Genomic DNA, 13953 nt, shown 5'->3' with positions numbered 1-13953 from the left:
ATCGCGACACGGAAAGATAATTTATCTGTTCCGAGCTGATAAGGAAACCACATTCTACTACCGCCGTCACCAATCCATCAGTTCGATTAACAAATAACACGTCATTAGTTAGGGCTAACTGGACTTCAAGTGAGGCCTAATGAATATGTTGAATCGCACATAATGAAATTGCAATTCTTTGACATATGAGCAATGACTAGAGTACATTCTTATATGTTGATTCTCTTTGAAAGCCATGTCTTAAATTACCTTATAAATTTAAGTAATCTTCATCGGATCGATTTTTATTCAAATTCGTTGTGAATACTTTCTTGCATTAACCGGTATTGAGGTCACAAAATAAGTAGAGCCATATTTCATATGCGTGTAAAATATATTATTTAAAAAGAAAGGTTAAGGCCACGACAAGTTGATAGTAATACCATGATTTGTAACCATAATCTGGATTTTATCGGTGACTATTTAAATACTACTATGTAAATTCCGCTTTTTTTATTTATTTTTTATATTTTCAGTTTGCAATAAAACGGTATTTGCGTACTGCAGAGTGCAAATATTTACATATGATCGGGGAAAAAAATTATATTTGATTTTGATTCATGTTTGTTTGTTTTTCTAATTTAAATTGACAGTTACTGTATAATATAAGCACAATTTTTGAACTGATATGTTCTAATATTATACAGTTGGACTGAACAAAAAATCAAGTGGCATGTCACATGAACTTCAACGTTTACTAATGAGATTAAATTACCACAAATGATATGCAAAAAAAAATTTGTTTGATACACAAAATTCTACTTATGGTACCACAATTCTGCTTAAGTATTATGTCAGAAAGGATTGTCAAGATGACAGAAACTGGTTTGCTGTTTAGCGGTGACTAATTAAAATTATTTAAGCTGCTATTTATTATAAATGTCTATCAGTCCATCGCGCGTAATTTAGAAAGACATTGTCAGATATCGACACTCGAGGCGACAGTGATATCGCCTCCTAATAGACGTACAATTTAATGATACCGTTCTGGAATAATTATATTTTTTATTTGCTCACAAGGCCGGTAGTCCACACGCAACGGCAAGCTGACCGGAGGCGGGTTAATAACTGTTATTAGCAAATCGCTGTGAGAAATCGGCAACAATGAGCACGGAACACACTCATTGCCTGCGTCCCATTCATTTAACTTTTCGTGATATTATCTCCCGTTTTCAAAATTTAGACTACTTATTTTTGTCTTATTACCACTTAAATACCTAAACGGAACGTTTTCGCCCTCGAGCGAAATTATTATCATCATGAAATTATCTTCACGCATTTGGTGACCGGGTATTATTTCTATGCACTGTTACTTTCGTTATTTTATAGGTGAAAACAAATTTACACAAGCTTGGTATGTGATTGATGAGGCTTTTATGCTAAGAATTGTATAGCATTTTTTGTATTTTGTGTATTTTTTGCTGTTGTTTTCACATCATCGCTTACAAACTTTCTGATTAGTTCAAAGCAACGCTGGGAGTGAATGTCTAAAGGAATGAAGTCCTTTGCAACTTCTAAGATAAGAATAAATAAATAAAAGTAAGACATTTAGAGAAAAGGGTATAAGGCTACATTGTATGTGTACAATAGATGCGTTTATTTTAATTATTACTAACGATTTCCGTATATAGACCATAGATATCAAGAGCCATAGTAAATGTCGGCAGCCTACTAACGAACGATATAAATCCAGAGCTCAGAATCGATTTGAAATAGTGCTGTGATATACAAATATATTAGATCAGTTAATAACGGTTATCATTTATCAAACATATCAATTTCTGTATGGTTTGTTTGTTTGCATCATGTATTTAGTACGATACAAATAGTATGAAATAAGGTTTATTTTTTAAAGTATAACCAAATTTTATATCTCAAACATCGAAACGATTGAAACACATCGACTACTGTTTTTACAAATATTATTAAGATATATTTTTCCCGTTGCACGCAAAGTCTACTGATCCGATTGCTATGAAAATTTACATTGTGGTCTCGAATTTGCACTGTTTAAACTGTAATAGTGACATATTTGTTTTTCAATTTGTTGATTGATATACTTATATTATACATTTATTAAGTCGCTACAGTGGACCCAAAATAGCCCAGCGAGTAAAACATAATGTCGGTGTATATGGACGAAGGTTATTACTTCCCATCGGTTGGCCCATTTTTTTATCGGCCTTCCTACGGTTTTTCCAGTCTTCATGACCGAGGATATTTTCGGATCTGAGGATATAAGAGTAAAAAGAGAACCCAAAAAAGCGCAATTATAGACTAAGCCCAGGCAGCCATGAGCTGTATGGAACCAATCCAATAACAAGTTTATGCCTGAACCAAAGACAAAAACGGATATTTTTCTTGTATATTTTACCATGTTATAGATTATATCTAGATATTAAATGTCGCATTCGATCGCATGTTTACAAAATAAACCGCTTAAAAGCAAAAGACAACATGCATCGCATACTTTGAAAGTATATATTGTGTATTGTATTTTTTATCATATCAAGTTCATCCTAATTAATAATATAAATGCGAAAGTGAGTTTATTTGTTTGTTACTGTTACACGCCTTAATCATTATGTAGTTACTCAACCGATGATCATGAAATTTTGCGTACACGTTGTCAGGGGAACAAAAAAGGAAACAGAACCTAACAACTGCTCCCTTCTCACACACGGGCAGAAACAGTACAAGGTGTGTTTTAGATTGTGGTAGTAACATTCAATTTTAATTACAGATTAGCAGTCCGAATCTCGACGAGTCTGAAGGCGATGGTGCTGAGGTGTTTGATTTCTTACGGGGTATCACCACAGACATCCTACACAGATTCGCTTAGACCAGTACATGGCTCGACTTGGAAAAAAACTTGATTCTATCGTTTGACTTTTTTAAACGTAATACCTGGATGTTTAGACAGCTAATATTAGAGTGATATCGATCAAGGTAATTGGAAAAAATATTACTCGTAGTAATACGAATATGTATTTGATGATACGAACTGATTGGTGTGTAACAAAGGAAGAGGTGCTACGTTTATTATAATTTGTTTTTTTTTTATAATACTCTTGTAGTGTTGCCAGTTGCGTTGTGTATATTGATATGAATATTTTTTATTAATTAGATTTTATCAAAATATTAAATTTAACATCATTCCTTTTTATATGAATGTGAAATCTTTATAATTGATGGTGATTCGTGTATTTATTATTAATAAAAGTTCGAATTTTAAATATTTGAAATTCTAGCCAATTAATGCTTTACGTTATAAAAATTTAGTTGTCAGTTAATTCAAAAGATTATTAAGGAATAACAAACGTGAGACGCATAAACCGCAACCATAGTAGCAAGAACGACTGGTTAGATCCAGTTTAGATGATCGTGATATGAGCATTACAATGCTGCATCTTCAAATTTAGAGTACAATAAGCTATAAATTAATAGGCGTCGTATGTTGCTGTCGACGTGACATGATATTTGTTTCACTTGGGGTGGATCACGAGCCACCTGTATCGAGCGCTCATTACCACACAATGATAGGACAGTTGTAGTCGCTACTAGTTAGGTACTGGCTACCGATCGGTCGCCGCGCAATTCAGAGCCCCATTTAAAACTCGTTATGTTTTATCTTAATATCATAATTTCGACAATATTCATAATAACTGTAACGAAAACGAATTAATAAAATATTACATACTTATTTTGCAAAAATGATATTGAGTACTGATGAAAAGTTATAGAACGTACGCAATTCTGAATCGATAGAACCTTATTAAAATGTATCGATTTATTACATACATACTCGTATATGCTATATTTCCTGGGTTATGTTACAAATATTACGTGTTTGTATATGTATTAAAATTCTCAATGTATATTAAATGTTCTAATCAAGTTTTATGGCTGGAGCATCCGGGTATTCACATTGTGCGAAACATTAAACGATACGTCTGGTTGAGATAATTGAGTTCAGTGACATTAAATAGTCATTCTAATAGCAAACAGTCGATACTTTTAAGTAAATGAACAAGAGAAGTAAGCGTCCGCGCCCGCACCGCGGTGGTGCGAGCTGCGACCGGCGCGGGCCCACGCCGCGGGCGACACATCCATAATCCCGTGACGCATGTTTTGACAGTCGTGCTCGCCTACTTTTTGCCGATGTTTTTACGAGATTTTTTACTCGAAAGTCCAACGACCCCACGATATTTTTATAGCACTATTTTCACATGTAATTACGCGTATAACAGGCGGCTTAATTACCCGAAACTGCTGCGACGACGGTTGGAATTCGATCAAAAAACCTAATTCGTTGCCGCTCAAATTACGCTTCGTTAACCTTCTTCTTGGTTAACGTCTAGTTTGCATGGGATACCAAAATGGCGCCTCGTCTCTCTACATAAGAATTATTCTTGCCAAAAAGACATGTCATATATTTAAAGATATTAAATTGCCAGCATTCGTTATTAAAATGTATATTTACCTAACGGTGACCACAATCATGTTTAAAATATCGTTAGCTATGACGAAAACTAGTCATATACGGTTTTTCTATTTTGAAATGAATTTAATTCTGACACATATTTATTCGATTAAATTTAGACACTTAGTTACATTTGGCAACGTTAAGAGTAAATGATAATGTCAACTATTTAAACATATACGTATTTATTTAACGTCTTCCTTTTACAAATATTATACATGCGAGATAAAGATAAAACTGACACTGAACATAACATTGAATAACAAATTCCAAATGATTGATACTCAAAAGAGAGCTCAGCGAATGAATTTAATATAAACAGTTAAAATATAATATTCAAGTACATTTTTTATGTATTTTTGTTTTATAGATGGCTAATATATTAACACATCGTTTGCGTTATATTACAGAGGAACGCACATTTTAAATTATTATATTTGAAACGGTATAAATTTCGCATAAAGTTGTCGAGGGCAAGGTTCGTACTACAGTAACGGTAAATCGACGCGTGAGTAAAAATAGATTTAGCAGGTTAGCTTTTATCTCGTATTTTATTAATAATTCAGCGCTTTATGCTGAAAACAAGTGCCTTTTATTGGAGTTATCCGTATGAAGTACTCATATTTTTATCGAAGATGTTTTTAAGCTGCGTTTCTATTCACGTTATAAATAATATAAAGGCCTTTATGCGAGATTTTTTTTTATCATTAATATTTTTAGTGTCTGCGGTAGGCTTATGATAATCATAGTTTATAATTATATTTAACAAAGACTGTCGTCGATATAATATCATCACAGATTAAAAATATATTTTAATTCTTATAATAGATTTACGGAACTTCCTCGATAGTTTTTTGCTGATGTAATTTCCTATTTACCTAATTAATTCGTTTGATTTCATTTTAAAGATAAAGATAATTCCACAATTTCATAGAAACACAATACATTATATTATCTATATAACTAGTCGTTAAATATTAGTTAATTTATTCAAATTTGAGTACATATTTATTTTTTAAATTTATAAAAACATAAGAAACCAACGATTTAGTACATAAATGTCCCTGTTGTTGATATATTATAATTTATTTATCATATATTTGTTTATTTGTGAAGAAAAAAATTAAAATATTATCAGTTTATTTATAAATAAACATTAAAATAAGCTTTTTTTGTTAGCTATGATGTATTTTTTTCGATTGAATAAGTTTTTATGGTTGTATCCGCTAAAGTTTATATTTAATTAGGACAGCATTTGAAGAAATCGTATAATTTGTTATAAATGTTTATGTTTTCGGATTATTCCAATACTGAAATTTAAAAAAAAATTGTTGTATAGAATAAACATGACTGTTTGATTTTGAATTAACATTGTTTTATAAATATAAACGACTTTTTTCAAATTAGTTATTGTTTAATTTTTGCCTTTTTGTTTAATTCAAATATCCTAACTAAATTGTATAAATTAAAGTAGTCTGTATATTATTGTTTTAAGAATATTTTATCTGTTCGATACCTTCTAAATTGGTTATTGCTAATGAATGGCTTTGATTATATTTTTTATAATAAAATACACCGAATATTATATTATGTACATACAAGTGCATAATATTAAGTTCTTTGAATGTCTAGTATTTAAGAATCTTTGAGCAACTGTTGAAACGTGCATACCTACTTTAATATTTTTATATTTAAAATCTAAACATAAATTTTCTTATTTGTACACAATTACAATACTCCAACGATCTGTGCGAATATAGTCCTGTATGATATGCTGTGTTTACTCTCATTTATTTAATATAATTATCATCCCGCTCTAACTTATGAACTTCTGTAAGATAGAGTAGGATAAACTATTGAAAGTTTTGTTTTTTATTATTTAGATATAGGATTCAGCTGCTATTATCGTTGGAATATTGTTATAACACCGGTTGTTGTGCTGAGGTGATAATGTCAGGATTTGTTAGAATAAATAGCTGACGTTCTTTTCATACTATATGAAACATCACAATTTGCTGCGACAAATTGAAATTGTCTCTAAGTTTATTGAAAATAATATTTTATGCGTCGCATCTTTTGCGACGTAACTTATAATATGAAAAATAAATAAATATTGAAATATATGAATGTTTTGTTATTTCTAGAAAGTTGTTTTTTACATTAACATTTTCACATATTGCACAGCAATTATAGATTCACACGTCAATTACCGCCGAGTACAGTTAAGACTCATCGGAAAGAAAATAATGATTGTCACGCGTGATTTATTTAAATGCTATTTACCTATTGACATACTCGTAGTAGCCATGCCTTCCAAGACCTGTTACACGAGCATGCGTAAAATTTCAATTCAATTGCCACCTCTTGTCCACTAGAAGAAAGCTAATCTCTCATAAAAATTGCAAAGATTTCATAGTCAACAAAAACCGTTTAAAATTGTTTATTTAAAAATAATTTGGTCACGGTAGGTTTTAAATACATAGGTAAAAGTAACGTCACCCTTAAATATCGCCTAATGCGTTAACGAAGTGTAACCTCACCCCATGTAACCTCACGGTAATTTCTTTCACCATTGAACACTAAAACAATTTTGAATATTTTAGCCCTTGAAAATTTGTATAGAGCCTATAAATCAAATAGACTATGCTAATAGGCAAATTTTCGTCTCTGGAATCGTTAGTAACCATCTCGATAAAAGTGTTTTCGTAAGTATCTCATGTAACAGTACACACAGTAACAAAAATTGTTAGACATGGTTAGACATTAAAAATGGTGGTCACAAGTAAAGAGTTAAATACTGAAAAAATAAATTTTAATGGTTATAAGAAAAGGTGGGGACACATCCAAAGAAAATAATATTAAAACAAAGTCACGTTAAACAAAAACTTTAATTTCATCAACGTATGGCTAAAATATGCAAATCTTTTGTTAAATTTTCTTTTTACTACCATTTTTTTTTTTTCAAGAAATATAAGAACCATTCCATAATTTTCTACTGCTCGTCCACTTTGACTGCCTCATTGGTCTAGTGTCAACATATAAGGCCGCAGACCCGGAGGTCCTGGGTTTAAATCCCAGGTTAGGCCAATAAAAAATTATTATTTATATTATTATACTATATTATTATAGTTTTTCTGTCAAAAATTCTCAGTATCAGTCCGGAGTTTGAAATTTGTAAGTGTGTACACTCCCGTGCCTCAGAAAACACGTAAAGCCATTGGTCCTGCGCCTGAACTCATAATAATATACGCTTGAATGTTAAATTACGTTACGTTTACGTCATTACGTTTCGTTATGTGGCAGATTAATGGCAGGTTTTTGTGGAATGTATAGTCGTATAACTAGTAACCCAATCTTTATTATACTTAATAAGTAAGAATTATACAAATTAATTTTAACGCCAAGTTTCACTTGTATTCTTTCGAGATATTTCTTTGAAATCGAGCGTCGCTTCATGCATATTAAACTACGAAAGGAAGTTGAAATCACGTCTTCATAGCAACACACACGGAGATGTGGCGTTCATCATGCAAATCCAAGAAGACGGTTAAGGGTAAGCGCTAGCGGACGCGGGTCGACGGTCGCGCGGCGTGTCACCACCGCCGTCTGCGCGTGCGCGCCTTAATGGCTGCGCGCTTATAACTCTAGTCTCCACCCAATTAGTCGACCCAGACGAGATTATGGTACTAAAACCACATCGGACATAAATGGCCACCTTGTAAGTTCTATTTTCAATCCTCTGAAATAGAAAATTTTATGTAAGTAAAAAGTAGCATGTATATAAAAGCTCTGTACGGTCATTTATTCTATCTCTATTTTTTGTTAATGCATTAATTCTTTTATATTAGGCACATTTTACCAAACGATTCATTGTTCTTAATACAAATTGCGAGGTGCGATCTGCATCGTCATGATGCTTCACTGTTAATTCATCTGAGTTATATTCATTAATTTATTTCAAGAAGATAGCATCTTGACGGATGTGGGTACATTATTACAGGTGGTATGTTTTCCTCTAATGGACAAACCGATATCTGATTTCTCTGGGGCTAACCGTACCCGTACGGGCGTCTATCAATAGGCCGAAACCGATATACAAAATAAAAATAACAGTATTGGCACGTCGTTGTAAGTTTTTTGCGGTGACAAAAAAGTGCTCGCCGAACTTATTACATCGAGCAAATTGGACATGGCATTGTAATTATAACGTGCAATATTTAGGTAGTCATTATGGGGGTCGAGGCGTGGTTAATTGACAGGTGTAGAAGTGACGCGTGGCGATGACCCAGTTAAAAACTCGGCAAACACTCCGACATCGGCAGGCGGACGTCGAGAGGACTCTTGACCGCGACACGGTCAATATAAGTATAAACGGGAACCGCACTGAGCAGACCACAACCTACATCAACTACAATGCAAGTCCGGCGCAAATGGAAAAATACCTGCATAAGTGAACGGAAACAATAACAATTCTACGTGAGGAGTTGGTGGCAGATGTAAATCCGTTATATACCAGTCGATCTGAACTGGTGAGCCAGATATATTTATTAGAAAGTCACGTTGCAGTGATCATCTTAGTCATCTATTAAATTTGATTCCCTTTTTTGCTGATATTTACTACGTGGCAAATAGGTCTAACGCATTATCGTCCCATTAGACACTTTCGTTTTACATTTCAAAGTAAGACTTAGCTGTGATAAAATATACTATACTAGGTACTACTACCTACCTACTTAAACTACATTTTTCGTTGTTTTATTTTACCCTTTTTAATAAACGATTAATTCACATCTTTTACGAACGAATATAAAATTTAATTCCTAATGAAATGAGTTCATGTTTTATTTAAATAGACTAAGATTGGGTACAATATTTATGACTGCAGTATTATGTTCTTACAACGTCTGTCGCCATATATAGATCCTGTATTTGCTTTCTTTGATATACTGCGGGCGACGCAAATTAATAAAAGCTTTCCAGACAATTACCAAGGACCTTACATAATTAGAGAGCAGGTTCCCTAGGGACCCATTAAGCCACCGTGGGCAGGGCCGCTGGCAATGTTTTATAATATAAAGTGAGCAAGGATGTGAATGCATTGCTCTAGAATGTGAAGACTGCCTGGAGCATATGACTCGAACGGCAATTAGTACTCGGTTTTTAACGAAGTTATTAACTGTATTTTTAATAACTATTACTCGAGGCGGCTTGTCTAATTAGAATGTTGAACAATGATTTCTTCAAAATAACGGTTTCATATTTGTAGGTGCCCTTAAAATCAAACGAAATATATATAAATTAAAAATATATATTTAAAAAAAAAAACAATAATAATATATACATATATCTTGCGAAAAAAAAAATATTTGTGTATTATGACTAATTTCAAAAATGAATGGTACTATTAATTTTTGTTAGTGTGTAAATAGCGCTGCAATTTTATATAATTAATTATAAGCAGGCGTAGTAAGCACCATCAAAGTTACATTGTATATATCCTCTATCGTACTAATAAGAGTAAGTCTGAGGATATTCAAGATAATCAATACCATCTACTTACTAAATTATTTAAAATAAAATTTTATAATATAATTACGGAGTATATTCCAATCAAGAACAAATTGTTCTTAGGTCTTTTAATAAAACTTCCTTTGAATTAACATCATAAAATGAATCATTCTGTTTTAATTAACAGATAAATAGAGATAAGTAATCATGCAAATTTAGAATGAAGTTCGCTTGAATTGAAGATAGAATCTGCTTAAATAAAAGAGTAAAAGTAAATAATCTGCTTTTGCTCGATCGAAGCCCTTCTACTAGAATATGCTATTTTAATTGATTTAATTGATTTTTAAAGATAAAACTTAAGTTCCCATTAAAATAATATATTTTATAAATCCAACAAAGTATTCATTAAAGCTTAATTAATTGGAAAACACATGCCACAAAAGTTCAAATTAGTTTGCGATCTTATCGTAGACATTAATGACTAGATTTGTTAAAAAAAAAAAACAAATTATTTTAAACATAATTTAATTATTAAGTCAAGACGTATTAATTATCTGGCTTCCCTTTGATTAATATGATACGTATATATTAAACTTTTTTTAATAGGTATAATGTAGTAATTAAAAAAAAAGATTTATTGTAATAGTTATGAATTCCTTTACATAAAGTAATGAAATATATATACCTGGGCTGTGAACAGACTTGACTGATGTTCAACTTATCAAGACAAAACCGCAACTTATTTGAAGTAAATCGACGGATCGTGACCGAGCCGTTTAATCATAAGCATCTAAGCTAATTAGAGTAGGTCGCGAACCTCTGGGACGAGTAATGAAAATTACAACTGAACCTAGTTGCCGAGGAAAATTACACTTCGCTAAGAATTTCACGATGGTTCGAGGATAGAGTTCCAAATGCCACTATAATCAATTATGGACTTAAGTCTACAAAATGTTTGTTCATATTAAACATTTACCTATGATAACAGTAAAAGGTATATTATTTACTGTCAACGAAAAAATAATATAAAGGTTGATAAGATTTATATAATCTGCCCAGGATCTAGTTCGGTTCGGTTTGCTTTGTCAGATTAATTTTCAGCTTACAACGAAAAAAAACCTAGCAAGTAGGGTGTGTAATGTAGAAGCCGTAGAATGAAAAAGGTTCAGAGTTAATATTATTCTGAAAACGTATAAAATTCACCCGTAAAAGGGTAGTGAAGCGATCTTCCGGGCTCTATATTTTCACAGGATCTAGATGTATAAATATTGCTACTACGTTTATAATTGCGTCAATTCAATTAATTATCCCTTAAAGAGAATGAAAAATCAAACACTTTAATCTATACGTTTTGAAATTCATGGACGTTATGCTGGTATTCGAAGATGTCTTTACTTTTTTCACTACTGTTTTTAGATTAAAATCTTTTATACGTACTACAAATTGTCTCAAGTCGTTGCCAAACCCCTTAATGATTATAAACAGGTTAGCCCAACATTCAAGCTATCGTCGTTATTCTTCAATAATATAATTTGTAAGTATTTAATTTTAATTATATCCGTTATTATAATTGTATCCGTTGCTATTAATGAAGTTGTTTATATTGCTAAGTGAAACGTGGTAATACATTTATTGGGCTTGACACAGACCTTTTTTCTTCTCGCTGGAAAAACACATTTATGTGTTTCCCCCACATGAGGTGGGGGGGTATGTGGGACTCGCCGGCGCTGAAGGCGCCGGAATACCCACTAAAAAACCAGCGGTACCCACTCCGTCTTGTCGGGGGACGTTACCCGACAAGACGGAGACGGACGGCGGGACGTTGGCCCGCTTCTGCGGGCCTCCAAATCCTAGGGGGTACTCGGGGTACGGAGACCCCCTGGCCCCAGCGACACTCACGGAGGGAGCAGAAGATGCGCATAGCACCGACGTCTTCTCCCCGGTCTCCTTCTGCGACATGACATTTTCGCAGAAGGAGACCACCTCCATCCAGCACCTTTCGTTACCAAGCATGGCATTTATCACGCTCAGCAACGAAAGGTCTCCGCTGATTAAAGTCGCCAGGGAAAGCCGCTGAGGCCCCCAAGCGGCACACTCCATCAGAGTGTGGCATGCCGTGTCCGTAGGCGCACCACACTCGTGGCAGGAGGGCGTTACCCGCCTGACTATTCTGTGCAGGTACTTACCGAAGCACCCATGTCCAGTAAGCACCTGAGTCAGTCTGAAGGTCAGTGTGCCGTCTTTTCTCGTTACCCAGCGACTCAAGTGACTCAAAAGACTCATACTTTTAATTAGGTAGGAGCCGACTTAAGACAGCAGCAGCGTTGATGAGCTTCGGGCCAAGTTGGACAAAATGCTGCCCGAAGCTCCATCTTCCGTCCAGGGTCAGGCCCAGATACTTCATGTGGGCCTGCACCTTAATCACCGTTCCCTGGACGGTGATAAACGCCCCTCGAGGAGGGCCTCGACGTGGACCGTGGAATATGAGGGCCTCCGTTTTTGAGATGGAGACCCTCAAGCCCAACATTCCTATGCGGTCCACTGTGAGCGACGTACCGACTTCGGCCAGGCGAGCCGCCTCCTGATAATTCCGCCCTGTCGCCGTGATGAGAGTGTCGTCCGCATAGCACAACACCCCCATTCTGGGAAGGACGGATGTCCGCAGGAGCCAGTCGAAGCCAACGTTCCACAGATTTGGGCCGAGAACTGACCCCTGTGGAACGCCACAGCCTACCCGACGCCGGACAAGACGCCCATCGCCCCCCTCCCAGAGGACTACCCGGTCCTGGAGGTATGCCCCCAACAGCCTCCTTAGATAGGAAGGCACCCCGTGGTATCGGAGTGCCTCCCCAATAGTCTCGAAAGGAAGACTATTAAAGGCGTTCGCAACATCTACCGATACTGCCAGAAATACGTCCCCTCGGGCCACCGCATCCGTGGTCCGGGTTTTCAGGGCGTCCAGGGCGTCGATAGTTGATCGACCCGCCTTGAACCCCTGAGCCTCTGACAGACCCGGCCCCACCTCGTCGAGGTGCTGAATAAGACGGGCAGCGAGAATTTTTTCGAAGAATATGCCCGTCTCGTTCAGCAGCACAATCGGCCTGTATACCGAGGAAGAATCTTGCGGCCGACCTTGCTTTGGCAACAGGACCAACTTTCTCTCTTTCCAAGGCTTCGGAAACTGCCCGCTGCACAGACATTGGTCGAACAGCTCCCGAAGCCTTACGCCTAGGTATTCCAGAGTGTCACATAACTAAACACATACGTGTAAATAATTGAAATCACACTTAGATAAAAAATCTATAACAATAGTTTTTGAATCAAATTTCTTTAGAATTTATTTTTTTTTTCTTTTGTAAAATAAATAATAATATAATAATTGTAAGTAATAATTTTAATCGTATCCAACAAATGAAATATGTTGAATCGTTCCATCAGCCGTTATTAGCTGAGCAATACGTAAGTGTATTATTATAGTTACTGGTGCAGAGCTATTGCAGGAATCATACAACTCAATCGCAGACAGGACATCGATCAATTTGATGGCGATGTAATAAGGCGCGAGTAGATGATCAAGGAAGAAATATCAGTGTACTTATCTTAGCGTCTAATCCAAATAGCTATGTGTGAATGTACGTGCGCTGCAGTACGGATTACAAACAACACAAGTGTAATTTATAGCTTTCGTTTTATTACTATAATGAAAAGACAATACTGTATAACAACTTTGTAAAAGATTTTATATGCCTGGAACTTTATTATTATAAGCAGATAAGAAATTACTGTAGCTTTTTTTTTATATATATATAGAATAGGAAGGCGGACGAGCATATGGGCCACCTGATGGGAAGTGGTCACCAAACGCCCTTAGACATTGGCATTGTAAGAAATGTCAACCATCGCTTATACAGCCAATGCGCCAA

At 34.9% G+C, this 13953-nt stretch overlaps 1 protein-coding gene across 2 annotated transcripts in view; it reads left to right on the top strand.

Annotated features, from left to right (window-relative positions):
* The window catches only part of LOC126772624 (autophagy-related protein 16-1), a 133636-nt gene extending 128135 nt beyond the window's left edge, over nt 1-5501 (top strand). For both annotated transcript variants that reach the window (XM_050493013.1, XM_050493012.1), the window contains one exon: nt 2783-5501. The gene's annotated coding sequence lies outside the window, so the exon portion shown is untranslated. The remainder of the gene's footprint in view (nt 1-2782) is intronic.
* Nucleotides 5502-13953: the final 8452 nt, after the last annotated feature.

Source organism: Nymphalis io, chromosome 13 (assembly GCF_905147045.1).
Source record: "Nymphalis io chromosome 13, ilAglIoxx1.1, whole genome shotgun sequence".
NCBI classification, from domain to species: Eukaryota; Metazoa; Arthropoda; class Insecta; order Lepidoptera; family Nymphalidae; genus Nymphalis; species Nymphalis io.
Note: the sequence above shows the minus strand (reverse complement) of the source record. Positions and strands in the feature narration are given on the sequence as shown.